The sequence below is a fragment of the Bactrocera oleae genome, chromosome 4 (assembly GCF_042242935.1).
Source record: "Bactrocera oleae isolate idBacOlea1 chromosome 4, idBacOlea1, whole genome shotgun sequence".
NCBI lineage: Eukaryota > Metazoa > Arthropoda > Insecta > Diptera > Tephritidae > Bactrocera > Bactrocera oleae.
In genome coordinates this window covers 18,777,946-18,801,023 of record NC_091538.1, presented here as the reverse complement: position 1 = coordinate 18,801,023, position 23,078 = coordinate 18,777,946, and positions in this window count along the sequence as shown.

Here is a 23,078-nt window from a genome sequence, read left to right as displayed (position 1 = left end):
AATCTGAATCTCTCAAGACTAGGAAAGTTCTTAATTACAGGTGTTTAGTAAAAGCTAAGGGAGTTAGTTAGCAAACGTAAAACGGAATACAAAAAAACGCCAATTTGAAGACATACAAAACAAGATGTTGATTATAGGTATTATGTAGATGTTAATGAAAAGCAAATGAATTCAAAATTCAAAATATTAAATAAAATTAAATGTGAACATAAGTAGCTATTAATAACTTATAAGAAATAATAGACTTTAAGTACACAAATTCAATGATAAAGACAACAAAAAGCTAGTCGTAATGTTAACTGATGAAAAAAGAACACAAGAATTAATAAAAGCTGAAAATAAAGAAATAAAACATTGAGTTGAATGAAAAGTAAATTATTTACAATGCTTAATATTTAAGAATTATATTTAATAAAAGAATTGTGCATATACATAAAAAATAATAACAAAAACAAAATACTTAAAGCGCGAAAAAGAAAAAATTTGGTAAATAAAATGTTTTGGTATGCAACAATAAAAATGTGAGATAAGAAAACTACAACAAACAGTAAGGCAGTAATAACAACAATAACACTAAAAACCGCGCCGTTATGAAATAAATAGATTGATTGCATTTAAATGGGGAAAAATAGCCAATTTAGATAAAAGAAAAGCCGATAACTCATTGAAGCAGTGCGTAATAGCCAACAGACGAATACATAACAAAGCAAAGACGAATGTTTCAAATAACTACAGAACATAACTTAAATGAACCAACAAAAACAAACACAAATTTAAATAAAAGAAATGAAAAACAAATTACATAGTGTTTTATTTTTGGTAGGCGGTAAAGAGAGCGGTCCTTTCGAGAGTATGCTATTTACACTTTTTACATGGTGTTTAATTTTTTTTTTAAACGTCTCGGATCATTGGAGCGAATATTTGCCTCGAATTCGTCAAGAGATTGCTATCGTATAATTTGATTTACAATTAACACAACAGCACTTTGTTTGCTCAAAGGGAGTCAAATCTGGAGATCTAGATGGCTACTCCTTATAAGTTGGTCTAGCGCATGCATCCATCTTATACGCCACGCGTCATTATCTTTTATTGCTCCAAAGATTTTTTAGGGTCTTTCTTTCGAAGAATTCCAGCTTACTTTTATCATTTTAGTGTAGCATCCATGATTCTACTCCACAAATGCAATACTGGTCGAAGGACCGTTTTGTACAGGGCCACTTTACATTGCCTACTGAGTAGTTTTGATTTGAACAGTTTGATAAGGGACACGTATGATCTATTGGCGGCTTGTATTACTGTTTCGATACAACTGTTTCGATACTGTTTCGGCTTGTTGAGTTACCGCTACTGAGGTCGAAGCCCAATAAAATAAAGGCTTTCACAGTTTCAAGTGCATATTGGTAAAATTTTACTGGTACTGCTTTGTTTTTTCTAGACATGTATATTTCCTTTTATCTTCATTGATTTTTAGGCCAATTTGAACAGCTGCCACTTCAATATCAGTGAAAGTTTTGAACAAGAGGTGGATGTTTTTGCTTACTATAGCAATGTCGTCCGCGTATGCGAATATTTGCATAGTTCTATTTAATGTGGGTCTAGTGCTTTTTACGTCAGTCATCATCAATGGCGCAGCACAGCATTATGTACAATAGAATATTGTGAATGACAGCGTATCTCCTTGCCTTACTCCAGACATAATTCTAAAGGTTTCGGACACACCGTCTTGTATTATATCTTTTGATACGGTTTTGCGTACAGACATCATTACAATTCTAACAATTTTTCTAGTATCTCGCTTTTCCGAAATGTTGCTATGATAGCCATCCAATTCAAGCTATCGAATGCTTGTTTAAAACCAATAATTTAAAATCAATTAATCACCTTCAGTTGAAATCCTCGTTCCACCTAAATTTTTCTATAGAATTTCCTTGTACATTCTTAATCGGAAGACTCTCTTCGTTCTTCGTTAATGTTGTCAGTTGTTTTTTTCTTTTAACTCCTTGGGTTTTCATCACATTCGAGAGTTTATGTCGCTGTATTACCTTACTACATGGTAATCACTGTCGCAATTGGGAGATCATAGACTGCGAACGTCGGTTATGCAGCTTCTTCTTCGGCGATTGAAGCGAAGTTTTCCCAGATATTATATCCTAAGATATATATACCTTTTTGGTATCGGAAATAAACTTAGAAGTGGAATTCGTAAAGAATTTTCGACAAATGATTTTAGTAAACTTTGTTTATACGGAATGACTTCATTGTGCCACAATTGTAAAAAATTAATCCTGAGTCTCCTACGATTCATTAATTACACCCTGAACAGGGTATATTAAGTTTGTCCCGAAGCTTATAATACCCAGAAGGAAACGTCGGAAACCCTATAACATGTATATAATATCAGTTTTAGAGATATCGATCTAAAATTTTGCACACATCCTTCTCTCCTCAAGAAGCTCCTTATTTGACGAAACCGCTGATATCGGACTACTATAGCATATAGCTCTCATACAATTGAACGATCGGAATCAAATGATTGTGTGGAAATTTCATTATTTGTGAAAGGTTTTCTAACTTCGGTACAAAGGAAATACAATTTTCCGCAGATAAGGGAAGCTGTCGCAAAAAATTGTTCACAGATATGAGAAATATATTAAAGGTTTTATGAGAACTAGAAAATAAAGAGACATATGCATTTAGTGCTAAATAAAGAGTCAAGTACAAAATATATAGTACTGTTTAGTATTCGTGTTTCCACTGCCAATTTCAGGCACAACTTTGACAAATCTCAAGTCCATTGGCCATCTGAGCAAGGCCACACCATTCTTTGTCATACAACGTGCGTGATAAATAGCAATAAAAATTAACCAGTAAAAAATCAAACCAATTAGCGAACCCAGCGCGATGCAAGCAAACTTAACCGAGTCCCACTAAAGGAAAGTGGAATGAACTTCGTGCTGCCCACAAGCAAGGCTTGCTTTCGAAGACTAACTGCTTGTAAACATATAACTATGATAAACCACTGCAAATTATAAATATAATTAACAACAACAAAGCGCAAATGTTAAGTGAGTGGCAAAATGAAATGAACTAAACTAGATCTGGCAGCTTGCAAAGTCAGATTACCAAAATAAGCGAGAGGAGTGGGAAGTTAATAGTGTGAAGTGGGAGAAGCAGGGGTTAAGAGAGACACGGTGAAATGGCAAGTTGTCAAGTCATATTATTGAGCAACTGTAAATGGTGCGCGTGTAGCAAGTGCCATTGATAATAATGGTGATGTTGCCGATCGAGCCGATCATCCATAATATGTGCGTGACTGACCGGTTGCTAGCGGCACGCGTCACTTGTAGGCGAAAGGCGACAAATTATGGAAGGAAAATGTATATATTTAAAAAGTGTCTCAAAAGTGAATGCCATATTATACGAAAAATAATAATCTCACCTGACCTCTAGGAATGTTAAAAAAAAGCAAAGTCGAAATGCCTGAACCCAAATCAATGCTTAAGTTCCCTTCTTTGTGATACCAATTTTCATTTCTACCTTAGATAAGGCCGTATATTTTTAGATCTCTTGAGCTCAAAAATAAAATTAAAGGGTGGCTGTGCTGGAGCTGATCGTAACTTTAATTTTGTTAAGGATCTAGAATATAATATTAAACGAGAAATCCCTCGAAGAATGAAAGAAATGGTATATAGAACCGAGCTTGTTCTGACATCACTACCAACAAGAATATAAATTTGTAAATCCCTCTACAAAGGGAAAAAATTGTATTTAGAAAGATTAGGTTGCTGTAAAGCAAGGTTACTGTCTGACAAAAGACTTGAAATTAAGTTTATTTGTGGTAGGATTGTGATTCAGAAATGATGACGACGACAATAATAAAGAAAACGCGTCTCGAAATATTCGAGGAGATTCGAGAAAACTTCTCTTAGAAATTTATATAATATAATATAATTAAGTCTATGAGGAATTTGAAGCAGAATATGCAATTGAAATCTGCCAAACACTCCAAAACTCAGGTCTCTGAGTCATATCAAAAATACAACAAACCATTCACAGCAAAACAACAAAAGCTTAACAACAAAACGAGTAAATAACCACAAAGGAAAAAGTCAAAGAAATATTTAAAAAACAACAACGTTAAACCCATGGCGGCTTACGCAAAGCGCCGATAAACAAACGCCTTCATCGTCGCCAACGGCGGTCAATTGATAATTGGTTTTTCCACTCGATCACCAGCGCAATTCATGGTCAAGCACATGTGGCAAGTGTTGCACGCAAAGCGTTACGATCATAAACAAATCAAAGCAAATGAAGGCGAAAATTGCTGGTGCATGAAAACTTCGAACGCGTTTTAATTGTCAACAAGCTAAGGAAAGTACAAAAAGTATATCAGCTAAATTTTAGTTTTACCTGATACAAAAGTTTATTGTCCTATCCAAGTTGCCACATAACGCAAAATCGCTCGTGCGCTGAATACCAAATGATGGTCGTGGTCAAAATGGTTTTCGTTGTAGAAAATTGTGGGTAATTTCAGGTATAGTGAGTGTTTGTTCAATGCGGGTAATTCGAGAGCTTCATAACGAAAAGATTTACATAGTATGTGTCTTCAGTTGAGATTGATAGTTTAAAGCTTACTTTAAATATTTCAAGAAGAGGGTCCTCACAAGTGTACCCAATTATTCCTTAGAATTGCAGTTCCTATTTTAAAAATTTAATTATAGAGAAGTAAATAGTCATATGCGATAATTTGAGAACTCGAAGTCACTCGATTTGGAAATTTCTAAAACTATTTTACAAAACTTTAGCTCCACGAGAAGTGGTAGCACAAAAAGATCAGCCGATCCCTTGCTGCTTTTCCGAAAAATCTTAGATCGAAATGTCTATCAATTGCTTTGGATCAAAAACATGAAACCGCCAGAGTTCTACCAACATCATAGGCAAGCTTTACAACTTTTTATCCCGAAGATTTGAAAATCGCATAGGCATAGAAGGAGTTCATATTGTGGATATTATGTACCCACCAAACAACTGAAATCTGTAACCTTGTTATAATACGTACTACTCCTTTTGACATTTAAAAGTTTCAGTCTGTAGTTTTAGCCTAGAATCCCCCCGCACATTTTAGCCTACCGATAAGTAAATCCAAAAATTACAAATAAAATTCAGAAACGAATGGGGCAATGCAACCAATAAAAATTAATACACTTTTTCAACCAATATTTTCACCTGCAATTCATCTTACAACACCATGCGGTTGTTCAGTTTTTGTCACTGCATTGCCTTGCGGCATGCCACAAATGCATAAAGTGCCATGAAAAATGCGGCAATGAAATTTGTCATTATACCCAATTACGGTAAAGTGGATGAAGACCGAATGCCAGTGGTCAATCAAAGCGGCAACAACAATAAAAGCGTTCAAGCATGCGGCAGACACAGCCTTCTTTGGTTAATGGCAACAAACCGTTAGCCGATGTTTACATAGAAATCACAAGCTCCGCTTCATGGCATATATGGCTGCGCTGGGTGTAAGGAAATGATGAAATACTCCTGGCAATGTTGAATGAGTTTTATGGAATGAATGAAGTTGACGAATTATCTAAGATTTGATGTTGACTTCCATGCTGAGATAATTTGTGGCAAGCCAATTGGTATGCGATTATATGTGGAAATATTTAAAATGTATAGCTCTGTATGGTGACAGTTTACGAATATGGAGAAAGGAAGTGTCTCTGCATTAAATATTTTGGCGTAAGTATTTCAACGGCTTGCTGGACAAATGATTGGCTTTAAACTGTTGGAGACCAACTTGAATGCAGTTTCTTGATTCTGGAAGTCTTTTTAAGTATCCAACAATAATCTGCTAGCATTAATGAGCTCCGTTTCCCTTGATAGCGCTTCTTCATTAAGGAAATGTTCCTATGGAATTTCTCGCCTTGCTCGTTACTCACAGCATTCAAATTTTCCAAAAATAAAACCAGATGAGAGTCCAGCATATGTATTTTTATGGACTTATTGTACCCCAAAGCTTTATATTACACTAGCGTACCCAGCCCGCTTCCCTGTGCTGAAATTAATCATGCTTTAATTAAACGATTAACAAAATACAATAAGAATAATATTCAAATCACCACAATTATGATCATCATTCTTCTTCAATTTCGTTTTCTTCAATTCGTTTTTCTAGCGGGTGAAGAATTCGACCCATAAACAAATTAGTTAATACAAAGATAATATGTCATCGATGCAGAAGCAAATTTGGCTTGCTTCAACGTTGACATTAAAGTTTCGTTGCACAGCTCGTGCATTATAAATATGAACAACTTAAAAATTTAATTAATGAGTATCGAATTTTATGAATTGACCAATAATTTACCTGATGTTCATTGAATTTCAAAATAAAGAGCGCCGAATAATTCCTCAGCATCATTAAGTAATTAATATTGTTATGTTCAGCAATGAACATAAATAGATAATATTTCCAGACGTTTTCACACCGATTACTCCTTAAATTGCTTCAACAATTCTTTTACAAATAATAAACAAAAAATTCCAATTCAATGGAATACATCCAACAGCCTGTTTCTCCGTATTAGTGTTTCTTGGTAATGAGGTCCATTAAACGCATTAATTTCTGTTTAACAACTCTTGCTGTAAGGTCATGTCGGTCTGATGGTTACTGCCCAGACAGAAGCAAATTTTTAATATCTCCCCAATCTCGATTACATGTGAAGGTAGTAAAAAGATTCGGACGTCCATACGTCAAATCATTCTCAGCATATTCGTGCATATGCCTTTGACTTCCAGTATACGTAAATGGAAGTATTACTATTTGTCCAATACCATTGGCTACATTATCTAAGATCGCCCCCTCCTGATGTTAAAAGAGACTGACGAAGACTTGAAGAAGTTTGTCGCTTAAAATTGAGGTAGTCTTCATAAATGAAAGCAGGTTAGGTTAAAAGCGGATCTCACTTGAATAGCTTATAGCCGGTTCATTGTGGTATCTAGAACAAAATTAATCACAAAGACCCTCATATATCGACGAAGTGCTTTGATCCGATCACAAATTTGTTGAGCTAATGTTAGTTTCGGCTATGTCCCCTGAATCGTCGATCGTATGACTGCCGAGATTTTTCAACCCAAGTCTTGTAAAAGCTGGAGAAATTCTTCATATAACTTTGACAGTTTGTATCCGACTGGATTTTTTAGCCTTCAGGTATGCAGTTTTCAGATATTCCGCTATGATCGATTACAGAAGACTTCTCCTCCAACCTTCCTTTTTAGCTTCGACCCATTCGTGAAACAGGACTTAGTGTAAAAATTTAACACAGTTTTAACATAACGAATTTGATTTGTATGGCAGCTATATGATATAGTGGTCCGACCTAAAACCATTTTTCAAAAATTATAGCGTTGTCTTTAAAAACAATTCATGCCAATTTTAAAAAATGCCAAAATTATGACGAGATCTTGTCAAATAAAAAAGTTTTTCAAATAAAACACCTTCTGGGGGAGAAAGGACGTGTGCAAATCAATATCTCAAATCTGTAGACAAATATCCCAAAAACTGAGGGACTAGCGAGCATATACTCATATAAACAGACACAACTAAATCGACTCAGCTCGACAAGCAGATCATTTATATATATATTTTATAGCGTTTCCGACGTTTCCTTACTATGCAAATTTAATACTCTCTTTTTAGGTTAGAAGAATAATCTGTTGAACTATTTCTAGCCCAAGTTTAGTTTAGCTAAAATCTAACCTTCGTTGCATGATTTACACAATAAACAACAAAAATAAACACCAAACAAGGTTTCTTCAAACCTCTTTCCTCAGTAATGTGCACTGCTTTCAAAAATCTCAAAAATATTAATTTCATAAACTAACATGAATACTGGCTACTTCATGCCACGTTTGTTATCAGCTTTACGGGATCTACTTGTACGATTTACAGTGACTGTAATAAATATGTTTTATACATACCAGAGCAATGGCAAAATAAACAAATGAAAAGAAAACCGCTCTAACCTTGTCCATGGAACTAGCGGCCACAAGTGGCAAGTGCAATGAGATAACTACGACACTTGCAACGTAAAAGAAAACGCACCAATAACAACAACAACAAGCTATTATGCTTGTTAATGCAACAGCAACAACCAAACACCTGAACAATCTTTAGGCCGAAAAAGCAAAATAAAAAAGTCCTGCAAATGTCGTTGTACTCCGTGGCGAAAAAGTCCATAACAACAACAACAACAACAATAACTGGCATATTTGTGGGATCGACAAAAAAACTGAGTAAAAATGAATGCCAATGAAATTGGCTCTGAAGGCAAAATACTACAACAAAACACGTTAACAAAGGCAACTACAACAACGGCAACAAAGCGCGCAACTTAAAAATAGTTAACCAGTTGCACGCCTAATCATCACTGACGGCCTAAAACTGAGCAAATAAAATCACGCCGCAGCAGGTCGTCTGACGGCTGTCGCAGCAACGTTGGGCCAACGAACGCCAGCCAAAAGCAGCAGTAACAGCTGAGACAATGACAACAACAGTAAGGCACTTCAGCAACTGGAAAAGTAACAAAAAAGGTAAAGAAAATGTCTCATTAAAAATAGCAAGAAAAGTCAACAGTTGAATGAAGTGGAAAAGTTCAAAAAGCGAAAAAGAAATGAAAAACGGAAAATTGCCAAGGTAAAGTCAAAGCTCGCTATTGTTGTTGTTGTATTTGACTGTGTCGTTGAGTTTGAGCTTTATGTGAGAATATGTTGATTGCTTTAGTTCAAAAAAATTAGTTTGTGTTTAAGTGTTGTCTTTCGATAAAATTTGATTCGATAAATATTTATATTATGTCTATTTTATTTTAATTTATTGTATTTATTTTACTACACTTCGATTTACTTGATCTAACTTAATATAACCTAAATTTATATATCCAAGGCTGAGAACAGTCCATCAAGAGTTACTGCCTGGCGAACTGTAAACGGCCTAAGATATTAGGTTAGCTGTAAAAATCCAATAAGCAGCCCCTGACCAAAAGCGACAGGAGAGAAGGTTAGACTTGAAAGACCTGAAACATCCAATAAATTGCCGGTGACGAGGTGAATAGCTGCCGCCTCAGAATAAGCATCCACAGGCTCAAAGGGGCTGCAGGGAATACCTTCCCATGAGAGGGGGCAACTGAGCGAGGCGGGACGCTACAACGGATAACAATGTACAAATATCCCCAATTGTAGGCATTTTTTAGCCATGCTTGGAAGGAACTACTCCGGGCTCACATCCATCAGGACTGAAACCAGTAATATCCTGATTAAGGTATACTAAAAAGAAAAAATAATAATATGAGCAGTTTTGCTTTCGAGAGTGGTATTCAGTCACTTTAGTAAGCAAGCGTGTCGCCCTACTGAAATTACCCAGGCAGGTCTTCAAGTACGTTCTGAGCACATCACCATTAAATTGGACGTACATATTTAGTTGAGCGCTTAGCTGGCTCCGACCACATGAGGATTTGTGTTATCCCTCGCGTGAGCTACCACATGTGTAGACAACTACGAGCCCTTCGACAGGGCAACTGTACAATGTGCTTAGAAAAAAATGCATACACCAGACAACAAAACCCACAATAGTGATGGAAAACCACAGCAATTTTTAATTAAAATTTTTATTTTATTTTATTTTATTTTGATGCTGGCAAGCTCAAGTCTAACAAATCATCCGGCCCAGATGGGATCCCAGCAGAAATACTTCAAATAATCGAAGCAGGACGACCGACAGTACTTTTGAATATGAACAAAGCCTGCCTTGAAGTTGGAATTACGTGCTCGATACAATGGGAAAACTTTATGAGTGGTTACTTAAACCTCGACTCGAAGCGGCTATCAACAAAGCAGGCGGACGATTTCCTAGCCGACACGATGTTAAACCCCACATTTCACTTTTAGTGGCAGTAAACTACCTAGATGTAAAACTGAGCCCCGGATTAGATTTCTGGGAATCAATCCCGCGCGCTTCAGGAAAGGCAGCGAATATCATTTTAATGTCGACAATCATCAGCGTTTTATTATAAAGCGTTAAAAAGGGAAACCCGGCTTAAATTATTGGATACTGGATATTGGATATCCTGGAAACAAAAAACAAAAAAGTAACTTGATTTATTTTATTGGAGCAGGATTTATTGGACATGATTTTCAATTCAAATTATTTAATAAAAAATATATATTTTATTGTTAATTTATTTTATCACTTTATTTTTATACATATTTATTAAATAAAAGTAAATGAATATTATAAATAATATATTTAGGGTTATACTTTCATTCCAAATTGTTTATTTTTTATTTTTTGTTATTTTTGTTTTTTTAATTTATTTTAATGTTGTTATATTTTTTCCCATCAAACTTTGTTGGTTTAAATAAGAGAAATTTATATATTCTAATATAATTAAATTTGACTGAGTTTAATTTAATACAGCATATTTGCTTACTTTTTTATTTTTATAGTAAGTCAAATTTATTTTTTAAATAAAACGAAATAAAATCGAAAATAAATTTAAATTTTGGTTTGAAGTTTAACTTAATTTTAGTATATTTTTTATTTAATTTTTTTCTATTGTCTTTTGCTTTACTTGCGTTTTTTACTATAACAGAAATTTATATTTTCCAAATTAATTAAACTTATTCGAAATCAATTTTATTATTTAGTACAGTAAATAACGTCTTTATTTACTTTAATTTCAAGTTTAAGTTAAATTTGGTTTTACTTGTATTTGTATTTTATTTTATTACTTTTTATTGTATATTATTTTTATTTTGTTTTATGTTATTTTACTTAATTTTTATTTTATTTAATTGTTTTTTATTTTATTTTATTTCATTTTCATTAGATTCATCACCTTTCGCTGCACAACACACATACTAAATCATTGCCACCAAACCGGAATAAATTGTTAATATGCAAAAGAAATACAAAATGTAGACACATGAGCTTACTCGACTTCACTTGTACTTGTAATTACATTCAATTTAGTTGTTGTTGCATTTTTCCCAGCAATGTTTGTAACTTTTTTCTTTCAACAGTAAACAGGATGTTAATGTGGAAGAGCATTTTATGAGTGGACTGCGATGCAACTTGGGAGAAAGAGAGTGAGAGAGGCTGAGTGAGATAGCCTCCAAGAAAATATCACAAATATTACACAATAAAAGGCTTTCGCTTTCATTTGCACAGCATAGTTAGCCTCTGTTTAATGTAACAGTCTTCTGTTGATTAACAGCGGCTCACAGGGAAATGTTAAGGAATGCAGTTATGAGCCTGCCATTAATAGATCTGGTATAGTAGTAGAGACAGAGGGCTAAGATATTTAAAATGAGGGAAATTGGTTGCGAGGTAAAATTAAATCAACAAAGCAGAAGGCAACCAGCATAACTGATCGAGTTCCAAATTATTACTATTAATAAAATGCGCAGTAAAAGTGCGAAATGTGCACTACGAAACAGTTAGATGAATATCAAAAATATTGCACCCAATAGACATATACACATACACATGCCTACAAATACACAACAGAGATTTAAAATTATTTTCGCAATTTATCAGTCGATTTTAATGAGTTTTATCAGTGGATTGTGCACATTTGCGATTTTATGGCGAAATTTCATTGAAGTGATAGTCATGTAAACGCACATATTAAGATAATATTCAAATATTATACCCTTACTATATAAATATGTATGTCTGTGTTAACTAATATAACTGCTTGCATTTGTGAGTGAGTTTGTTGTTTTTGTTATTGTTTATTACATTTTATATCCGATTATTATTGACTCAGTGATTCCAAGCTCAGCTCAACTCAGCTCATACGAGTATTACATTATATAATACAATATTATAGTTGTTTTTTGTGTTTATGAATGCAAAATATTTGTTTATTTTTGAATTTTGTTGATACTTTTCGAATTTTGGGCGGCAATAAGGCCGATTGATGTGATTTTTGAGCTCAACGAAGTAAGCGAAATAAGCGTATAAGGATTCTAAATTACGTGAATACATTAATGAGGTTAAAATGAATTTAAACATTATGAAAAAATTAAATAATTGCAATCTATATTTTGTGATAAAATAGAAAATAAATTTGTTAAAGAATTTGAAGAGAGCGAAATTATTATGAAAGATACAACAACACATACGTCAATTGCTCAAAACCTAATTCATATAGTCAAAAATATATTTAATTTAAGTCGGTTTAAAACTTTCGTCTTCGCACAAATAAGTTGTTAAGCGTTGTGGCGCAATTTGGTCACAAAAAGTTGTTTACTGAAAATAACCATTTGAATTTGCCTTGAAAAACACTGGCAATTCATTTAATAATTCGCAAAAATATGCTCACAAGTTAAAGTAAATATTTTAAAAATAAATTAACTAAAAATATTTAATTCATATTTATATTGCATATGTGGAATGCAGGTGAAAGTTTGTGCAGCTGTACTTGCACTTTTTATGTTAGAAATGACGTCGACTTGATACTTAAAAATGCTTACTCTAAAAGAAACAATGCAGAATTTAGTAGTCGTTACCTCTCTCGATCGGAGAACCATACGGTCCAACTGCTGAATAATAGTCAACACTATAACAGACTAAAAAGATATGATCCATTAGATCTCCCCTTTTGATTCTATTAATCTCACCTTCATTTATGTAAAATATTTTTCATTGTTCTTTAACATCATTGCTTTTGTCAGCAAATTTAGTTATTGTCATCGACATACTTATAAGCGACTAATACTAAAGACTAAACTTCTAAGCTTGGTATGCACAATTAAAGCAGTCATACCCATCCACTAAGGTATCTCAAAACTTATATTGCCGAAGACAGAAATTCACAAACTATCCATTAGAAGAAATGCACATCTAAACCGAGAACTATGGCGACAGTCAATTATTGAATTAAGGTAATACAAATTAGCAGTATTCAAATCCGACCAGATAACTGAGTCGGATATTAATAACTCAGTTGTCTCTAAGCCTAACTAGCACCCAGTCCTACAGAAAAGTCTAAGGTTACTTTTGAATAATGTTGGAGAAATGGACTTCTTGATATTTTTTCGGAAATTTTCGTAGAAAAAGGTTAATTCCTCAGCGCTTCATTGCATCTCTCTTCTTAAAGGATGGGCTCTCCTAATATTTATTGCTACGTACTAAGGATGTAATAGATAATATACTCAAAGGCGCAATTGACTATTATAAGATGCAGTTATCACCAGGTGTTTCTTTTGGATTGCATTTTAAACTGAAACTCTAATGCTAGTATGGACTCTCTCCAAACACGAAATAAATTATAAGTCTATATATAATGTGTCGCAAAATTAATTAGAAAAAGCTGGGTAAAGAAGAGGAAGAGAAAGACCCGTGTGCAGATAAACTTGGCCTTAATTGTTGTTTCAAATCGATGTCAGAATGCAAAAGAAATGTTTTAATGCTGGTTTGGTTTCCAAATAATATGGCAACCTTTAAATTTCATAGATCAGCTTTAAATACATTAATTGAGATTTTTAGGACATACCATAATTTAATTTCAGGCTTTCAGCTACTGTTATGCAAACCCATGAATTAAGAATTTTAAGATCAAAAAGAGAGACACAAATGTAAAGCATTTGTCATCTGGCATGGCGAACTTGTTTAACCAGTCTCTTATACTATGTTCGCACCGAATTGAAATTCTGTTGAAAACACAATTTGTAGATTGTGGAACTAAAGTCGTTCTGACCGACATTGTGTGTTTTCGATGAGTTTTCATTGACAGTTCACACATCTATTTGTTTACATTTGATACGAGTATGTACCCTACCAGAACAGTGACGGTCATCTGATGGGTATTATGACAGTCATAGCTGAAAAAATTTTGTCAGCGCGCAGAACAAAGTTTCTATCATTTTCTTAAGAGCCTTGTTTTCTTTTTGTTTGTTTGTTTTGTTTTTTCTGAGTCATTGCGGACCATAAATCCGTCAAAGCTGAAAGTTGTCAGTTGTGACTGAAACGCTATCAGAAGTGAAAAATTCTTTTGCGCAGTAGATAATATAATTTTTATTTCTTTAATAAATTTCAAACTTTTAATCAAAATAAGTTATAACAATATACTTAAATATATAAAAAGGATGCAGCAAAAAATATAATAAAATATGAATATATAAAAATAAATTGTCACTTGACCTCTCAATAGCTCTGAGTACGTCTTTCTCCAACAGTGGATAGTTCTGAATTTAAAAATGCAAATGTAAATTAACAATACTGACATATCAAATGTGAGTGTATTGGTGAACCCATCAGCAGTTTCTTGTAGGGTTGGTTTAGGCTAATTATGGAATGTAAGCAAATTGTCAACTCACATTTAGGGCTAGCAAAATATGTATTCTAATAATATTGATTAAACTAGAGCAGGCACCGATTATAATGAGTGGAATGTAAGTTTTCAAGGGTGTTTCAGCGAAAACTATGTTTTCGTTTGACAGATTTTGTATGGATGAAAACACAAGTTTTCGCGTGAAAACCTCTTTTGTCTATGAAAACACGAATTTTGCGTCGGTGGGAACATAGTGTTAGCTTCGCCTGTAGTTTTCAAATTGTTCTGTTGGAATTAGAAAGTTATCAGCGATGTACTTGTGCTAGATGGGGAGCACGAAATCTCTTAAATCTTCCGCGTATATAAGCAAAAGTCATTGAAAGTCAATCTCCATTCAAAAGACTCTATATCTCGTTTTATTGCTTGGAACATCTTATGGGGTAATGAGAATCCTGAAACCCCGTTTCAAACCACCACTGACCCTACATATACATACATACGAGTATATAATTGTTATTTGTTTTAATGAGCCCCGAAAGGTGCAATTAATTAATAACGGAAGCAAATACAAATTGTTTGGAGGCATACTTTGTGAGCTTCATTGACTATAACAAAATGTATTGATTCATTTCCGTAAAAAAACGTAGCATTTCAAATAAATTTTCCTTTTTAATTCATTTCGTCTGCCTGAAAAACTAAACAATTGCATTACATAATGGAGGCAATAAGCAAACTAGTTGTGGATCAGTTTTTTATTGCAGAAAATTCCTGAATAAAGCAAAAAACTGGTACACTTTAAGGAAAGTAGGTGGAGAGCACACTGCCACAACAACAACAGCGCAGACCACGACATTATTACGGAAGCGTCAGCCTGCAGATATTAATAGGGTGTGGCCTTTGGCAAGCGACGGGCGGGAGTGCAGCTTCAGTGGCTACATAAATAGGCGAGGTTTCAGTTTGTTTGTAGGTATGTGCGACTACTGCAAATAAGTAAGTCAAACGTTTTACCGCTTCGCTGAACAACAACTACTTCCGCTTTGCCTTAAATTGTGTCGGATATTTTTTGATTTGAAAAAAAAAGTTCAAACATATAGTGAAAAGCAATGAAATGTAGCAAATCTTGTCTTTGGCAAGCATAGTTTCGACATGCTTAGATATGTATAGCTAATAAATTCGTGTACAGGCGGAAGCGTAACATATGTAGCATAACATAGCTTTTCATAAACACCGTATAATTACATATGTACGAGTATATGTATCTGGTTCATTCGTTGAGCATATACTCGTATGTTGCCTCTGAAGGCATATTAAACTTTAACAAATCGATAAGTTTTTCAGTTATAATCGTATTCGTATTTTAAGACCTTGTCTGAGGGTCTTGTTGTCCTACATATATAAATTTGTATGCCACGCTACATATATGGCTCTATAGCGTCTATGGATCTATGATCTCCCCTGCCTATAGAACAAACCCGACAGTGTCATTTTGAGGATGTAACGGTGTCTCAACAATGGCTTTTGGAGTGACATCACTCCAAATGCGACAAATTTGTTTATTAACGTATCCATCCAACTGAAAGTGAGCTTCATCGCTAAACAAACTTTTTTTCGAGATCGCTGGCCATCTCGTTTTGGGCTCATCACCAAACGTGCGACGTGCTTGATCGTCGTTCGGGTTCAATTCGTTCGATTTCGATTTTGTAAGCCTGCAAACCAAGATCCTTCCACAAAATCTTCCATAAAGTGGATGGGCACAGCTCCAGTTGTTGCGCGTGATGGCGGATGGACTCTTTCGGATTTGCTTCGATACTCTGCTCCACAGCAGCATATTCAGTGCGCACTGTAAGTCATCTCGCATTATCCACTTGAGTTAACGGGGTGCAAAACTGATCCATGGTTGCTCGAATTACCGACTCTGCTGGGCGATTATGTCGACCAAATATTGAACGCAGCGCGGGATTCGTCGCGCGAACCGAACCATTATTTTACTAATACATTTACGAGATTTTCAAACGCTGTTCCGGATTAGGTTTCTTTATTATGGCAAACCTAACTGAGTATAAATCAGATATAATCATAAATCAGGGGGGTCAAAATGTTGCCTCATTGAAACTTACATGTTTAAAAAAACAACCGTTCCCGTGTATACGAGTATAAAATTGTTGAAGTTTGCTTAAAAAGAACTTCTTTATAGGTTAGTAACGAATTCGACTGATGCTACTGTTTAAAGCATTTATGAAAGCAGATTTCCGAACATTGTATAATTTCGACTGTTACGAACAAAACACTCAACGCTGATTCATAGGTAACTGTATCATCATCAGAGCATATTAGAAAGGCCAAGCGATTTGAGCTACCTAACGGCATAGATAGATTTCAGTGAGCTTTCATGTTGACGTTTCTTTACACTGTAAACACCTAATAAGTTGTGGAAATTCTCTGTTTTCTGACAGTTAAGTAGTCTGTTTTTAGAAAGACGGATTGGAGAGGGACTTAGATATTATTAATGCTTCGTCAGATGATTGCTATTAAAGATTTATTGAAGAGTATACTATGGTATATTGGAGGATCCACTGATACAATTTTGACGAATACAGCATTTAAAATTATTTTCTAAATGCCTCTCTCCCATCTTGGGGATCAGTCACACTGTCTCGTCATCGAGATCTATAATAACTTTATAAATTTATTAATTCTTATATTAATAACAGAATCTGCAAAATTTGCTTCATCAATGATTGGTCGATTATAAAATCGGGGAAAATAATGAAATTGCCGACCTCTAGGTATAAAGCGTGCCATATTTATTTACATCGCTCACCAATGAAGATAAAAACTCCAACCCTGCTGAAATCGTAGATTCAAAGGGTGAAAGTGTCTTTTTTCAACAAAATTCACACCAGAAAGTAATAGGCAATCGAGTCACAAGTAATTTATTAAAAAGTGAAAATCTAGGCAGCGATGGCCATTTTGGTACTACCAAAATGCTTTCTGCTTTGTCATTAATTATTTTCTTTTTTACTTTTAAAATAAGATCAAACAGAGAAAACATAGAACTCGAGATTGAACCAATCTGATCTAAAGGCATCTATTTTTATAGCCTCTGGGTCCGGACACCAAGAGAAGAAATCTGGGAATTTGATGCAAACAAGTCAATATTTGGTTGACCAAACATGAGAACAATTTCTGTAAAGCATAACCGTCAAGTTCCCATTCCGTTTCATCCGATTTAATGCACGATTTCCTATCAGCTTCAATGTTTAGGGATGATTTAATGTATGTAGCTTGAATCCACAACTTCCTGTCTTGGCACCATTGTCACATTTCTTTACTAAGTGCCGAAAATTTCGGGTATTGTATACTGACCATTTTGTTTATATAGCCAATTGCGGTGGAATTGTCTATCCTGAGCAAAATTTCAGCAGCCCTAATTTCAGCTGCAAAGCATATCAGTCCGTAGAAAGTCGCTTTTAAGTCAAGCAGGTTAATATGGATCATAGGAGAATTTCCTTACACATAAAATCCTTCAGCCAGAAAGCGAAGCATCGCAGAAAATTTCTAAGACAAATTTACCTTCTCGAATGGGATTATTTACTATGCCAGTGTTATTAATACACCAATCAAGATCTTCTGTAGGTAAGCGTCGATATAAACCTTTTATTCGTAATCCCCGTTGCACTTCTTCAGGGCTAGAAATTTTTGTCTTTCCAACTGTTTTGTGTAGAGCATTCCATATCAGACGGCCGGACAGGCTGCAATAAGGTAACCCATAAATTGGGCTAGAAACAAAATCTTCACTTCAGACCTTTCATTGACCTTAAGTTTTTAGATGTTATTTTGATTTTTTCGCGTTCCTCAGGTGGTAAATATATAAGGAGCCACCGGTAAACCAAAAGGCAAGCAATTGAATTTGTACAATTGCCTTATGAAGATAAATCTTAAAAATTTCCGCATTTTGCCGCGTTTTGCTTCAAATTTTATAAAAACACTTGACCAGTGCACCAAGCTGATTTTGAAGCGCTAATTGGAAAATGTCCTTTTTGAGAGCATGTGTCGTTAGTCTCTTGACTTAGTGTTGTGGTATTTGTTCCAATGAACCCCAACATGGAGTCTGTAAAAATACTCTCACACTCTGACGACTCCGGCGCCAAATCTTAATTTATATATAATTCACAGAATAAAAAGTTTGAGCGATCGTGAACTATGTCAGGTGACATGCCTGACGCCGGTGGCGGGGCTCGCAGATCATGCTCGCCCGGATTTTTTGCGATTCAACATTTCGGTGTGGATTCCTGTAGTGTATTCTGTTAGAACGTTCACAACTTCTCGAGCGTGAATATTGGGTAGTACCCGAGCTACAGGATGACCAAAAACGCACGATCATAACCTCTACGATGCGGTTTTCGATTTGATTACTTGAAGTGGAGTCTGAATTAACGGACCTGGGGCTGCGCCGTTTGCGATTTTTAGCGTCCCTCTCCAGTTTTGCAATTCTTCGTATAGCATCGGCCAAATCTAATTGTGAAGAGTCAATTTTCGCTTCTTCATGCGCTGTTGATTAGAATTTTGATTAGTATTCTGTGATATGCAACTATCTTGTTATAAGAAGAAAAAACACGTGTGCTAGAATCTACACAACGAAACCTAATGAAGTTACGAAGGGAAAGATGGTAGCCAAACCAAGGGTTGCAACTAAAAATGAAAATCTAAAAATTCTTTTAGAATTGTGAAATGTTGTGATCTAGTAACTGGCGTTACTACAAATTTTTATTGATCTCGAGGACGAGACAGTGTGGTCGAATCATTAGTTATTGTTTTTTTCTCATAGTGAAAGCACTTGTGCCTTCAGCTGCGGATTTGCGTTTCAAAAGATTTTAGCTTTTGAAAACTCTCACAGTAGTTGAGCCTCATTCTTTAATACACTAACTACACTTATGTACCTCTTCCACTTCCAACTCACTCCTCCTTTCAACGTGCGCTATTAGCTATTGCTGGTCCCCAAAAGCACCCCACTTTGTGGTTAAAATTGTTTTGGGTCAATTTGGTAGGCGACCTCAGCGATTGTTTGCTTTTACTTACTTTAATTTTGGTGTAATTTGTTGTTGGTCTGCCATGGCAATTATAACTGTAGCTTTCCTTATTTTTAGTGTTGTTGTAATGCTACTCTTTGCAATTACCACTCAACTTGCTTTACACAACATACTAACAGACATTCGGATTGGTGCAATTTTCATTCAACAACTGTTGCTGCTGCCGCTTTGATGTTGGTGGCCGCCACTGCTTTGTTGCATTTGTAGCATTTCACAAGCAGCCACTTAGTTGCGGCTCAAACACCTGTTGCATTCTATTTTGGCGATTGCACCACAATTGGCACGTACTAACTGAATGTGGTCGCAAGGCAGTAGAAGGGAATGGTACTGGTGTTCCAGTTAATATACTTTCACTAAAAATAGAATTGTGGCCGACTTTTAAATTTTTTAGTTTTCTTGAAAGAATCTGAAGATATAGTTTACTATATGGCATAAAAGCTAGAAGGCATAAAACTCAACGAGAAAAGCCTTATCTCAGAAGCCATAAGCCACAAAACACCAATATTGGAAGAATCTCTTAATACCAGACATAATCGAAGTTAACGTCACAAATTGGCCTTCTAGACGTATACTCCTGTATAAGCTTTCGAACTTTAAAGTAAAAGTTAAATGTGTGTTACAATATCATTTTAACCGACTTCCTAATCATCAATTATTACCGAAAATATAAAACCAATTTAATGTAATTATTTTGAGATATAATCAGAAAACATTAAGCCACACATGTTCCAGTTGCTCTCTTGTTGCAACTTAACGTAACGCTGTGATACAATAAGCCCTTCTAAAGTTGAAACTTCTGGTCTAAGCTGAATCTAGTGCTCCCTGGAGAGCACTGAATTAGTTCAAGGTGGATGAATAAGTGAATGAAGTGATAGCCGTACCATAAGTAGCCAGGAATATTTTATCTATATTTCAAAATGTTAAAACATAGCTTGGGAACATATGAGATCATGAACGTGAGAGACCTAGCTACACTAATTGAAAATAATTACTGTTTTTAAAATACAATTTCGTTACTTGCTGTCCCTTAGGAATTCATGAGTCTAAGAGATCTAAGTTTCAATAAGTCTTCTGCATGATTTCACTACAATTTAAAAGCATTTCGTTGTTTGAAAAAAGCTTACGCATTTCTACAGCAACTATTGGCGTATGCAATACCCGTATAATATGTATTTATTGATTCCGGACTCGTCAAAAACTATGATAATAACATGAAGAAATTTAAGAAAACTTTGTTCGAAAGTGGACGCGTTGGTCACATTACACAAATATCATACGATCTCAACGTTTCGTATTATCGACCTTATATAAGTACGTACATGTTTGTGAAAAGAACGGAAAGTAAAGGACGCAAAAGCTCTAAGAACCAACTGCGGCTCTTGAATTAGTACTAAGCCTGCCATAGACCGCTTCGCTGAAAACTGCGCGACAAATTCGGTGGGATGTCTACTGGCTGCAGATTGCGAATGATGCTTGCTTAGGATCGCTGTTCGGAGCTATCCTCTAATGCATCAGCAGTATCTCTAAAGTTAACAGCAACGTAGAAAGCCAAACGTACTGTAGAAACACGGTTGGAACGCTCACTGATCACAGTCTGGTGGCGACACACGCCTTCCGGATGGGACTGACAGATCGAGAAAACTAAAGTAAATGTCAAGAGGAAGGCACCAGGCAACAATGGAGCATTTTTTGTGCACTTGTCAAAGCACCGCTTCGCAATTTCGTAAGAAATAAAAATTAACCAACAAAATTTTTCCGTGCGTTCGGTAATCAAATTTCAATTCGATCCACCCACAAGCGATTCTAAGTAACTGGAACGGATTATGACTACCCTCCATAGAATGTGGAATTGGCAATATTGTACAAAACTTTTTGAAAATTGCTTAGTTGAGACTTTGACACTTATTTTTTTATTAGAACGGGTGTTTACTTAAGTTCCAAATACCAATTGGTAAAAGGTCAAGTTTTCACACACATCGATATTTTATCTGCTCCGTGATCTTCTGCACAAACAATGTAGATATTTCTAAGCAATAACACAGTTCTAGAAGTAAGATTGCCATGTAATTATTTACTGAGACTTATCTAAAAGTTTAACTAATTTTATATGAATTCTCCTCTTCAAAAGGATGTTGGTTTGCCATAAAACTGCCCATATTTATAATTTAAGCTTCGGTTTTATAGTGTCAGAGCTACTTATTTGATCCTATAAATAAGTTATTCAAGCTACTGTTTCACTTTCAACTAATTTAGTTTTCACTCAAATTTATTTCACTTAACTGAATTTTGAAGTGCTTGCTGAGCTTTACTGTTTTATTTCCAATTCGAAACGAATTCAATCGGTGACGATAGGTATTGGCAAATGAAGCGTGAATTATGTGGCACCTTGCCTAGCTTGTTGCAGCACAATAAACTGCATGCAACACTCGGCAGCACAACCTGAGCACCAGTGGCAGCCAGCAGCTGCTATCGATAAAATTTTTCTTTCTGTTATTGGACTTTTCAGTTGGTTATGTATTGTTTGCAAATCAAATTGTGTTTTACTTCAACTTTTTTACTCGTTTGCTTTTCCTGTTGATTTTCGCTTTACTGTTTTTGCATTGTGGAACTTGCGCAATTACTTTGCTGTTGCAAGTTGCCCGTTTTATTGCTGCACTCAATAGCGCTCGCATGTCAAGCGTTTTGTTTTTCATTGCAATTTCGTTTGTTGTTCGTTTTGTTGTTGGTACACATTTTATTGCATTGCATTGTTTTGATTTTATATCACACGTTTTTCAGCGCTTCGTTTTGCACTTATTTGCTTTCTTTATATAAAAATTCACCTTTTTATATTTGTAGCTTTTGTAGATTGCCTCACACGCAGCTTTGTCCATTTTGACCCTGTTGACATGTTGGCATAATGGTGAAGTCATCATAATCATGTACAAGTGTTATGTATACAACATCGATTGCAATGTGAGGCGTAATTTTGGATTTGCATTCCTGAGAGAATTTTGAAGAATGTGAGATAACACAATATGCGGTTATGCATATAATGTGGAGCTTCTACTTGTACTCAAAGTCTGAATGATCTACAATATGAAACTGCTTCGATCAAACTTCAGCACGTTGAATCGTACAGGTCTTGGAAATATTAGGCTAAAGGCAGAAAGAAGGGAGGAAAGCCTTTAAGCTCTGAACTATATTCTTCATCGTTTTCTGCATTCTGATTTGTTGGACCGGTAGACTAAAGTATTATTTGAAACACCTCCCGATTTGAAGGCATTTAAACAAGTTTAAATGTAGAACATACGGCAAAAGATTCTTTCCACATTTAAGTGAACCTGAAATGAACCTAAAATGCCATGCTCTTTCACTAAATACAAATAGTGCTCAGTATCAGAATTGTATAACCATATTGATCAGATAATAACTATAAGAAGGGTGTCTAACGCTGGGTAGAAACAAAAGACAAAAAGCTCTGTACAAAAGCACATTCTGTCTGCACTCTAAGAGTATCCTGAGCAGAGCATAACTGAGCTGGCTGGAATTGTTAAAAGCTTGCTACAGGATTATCTGAATAACATAATATTAACAGATCAATACCATAGATTCTGGAAAGTCGAAGAGCTGATGGTTAAATCAAAAGTTATATATAGAATTAACATAT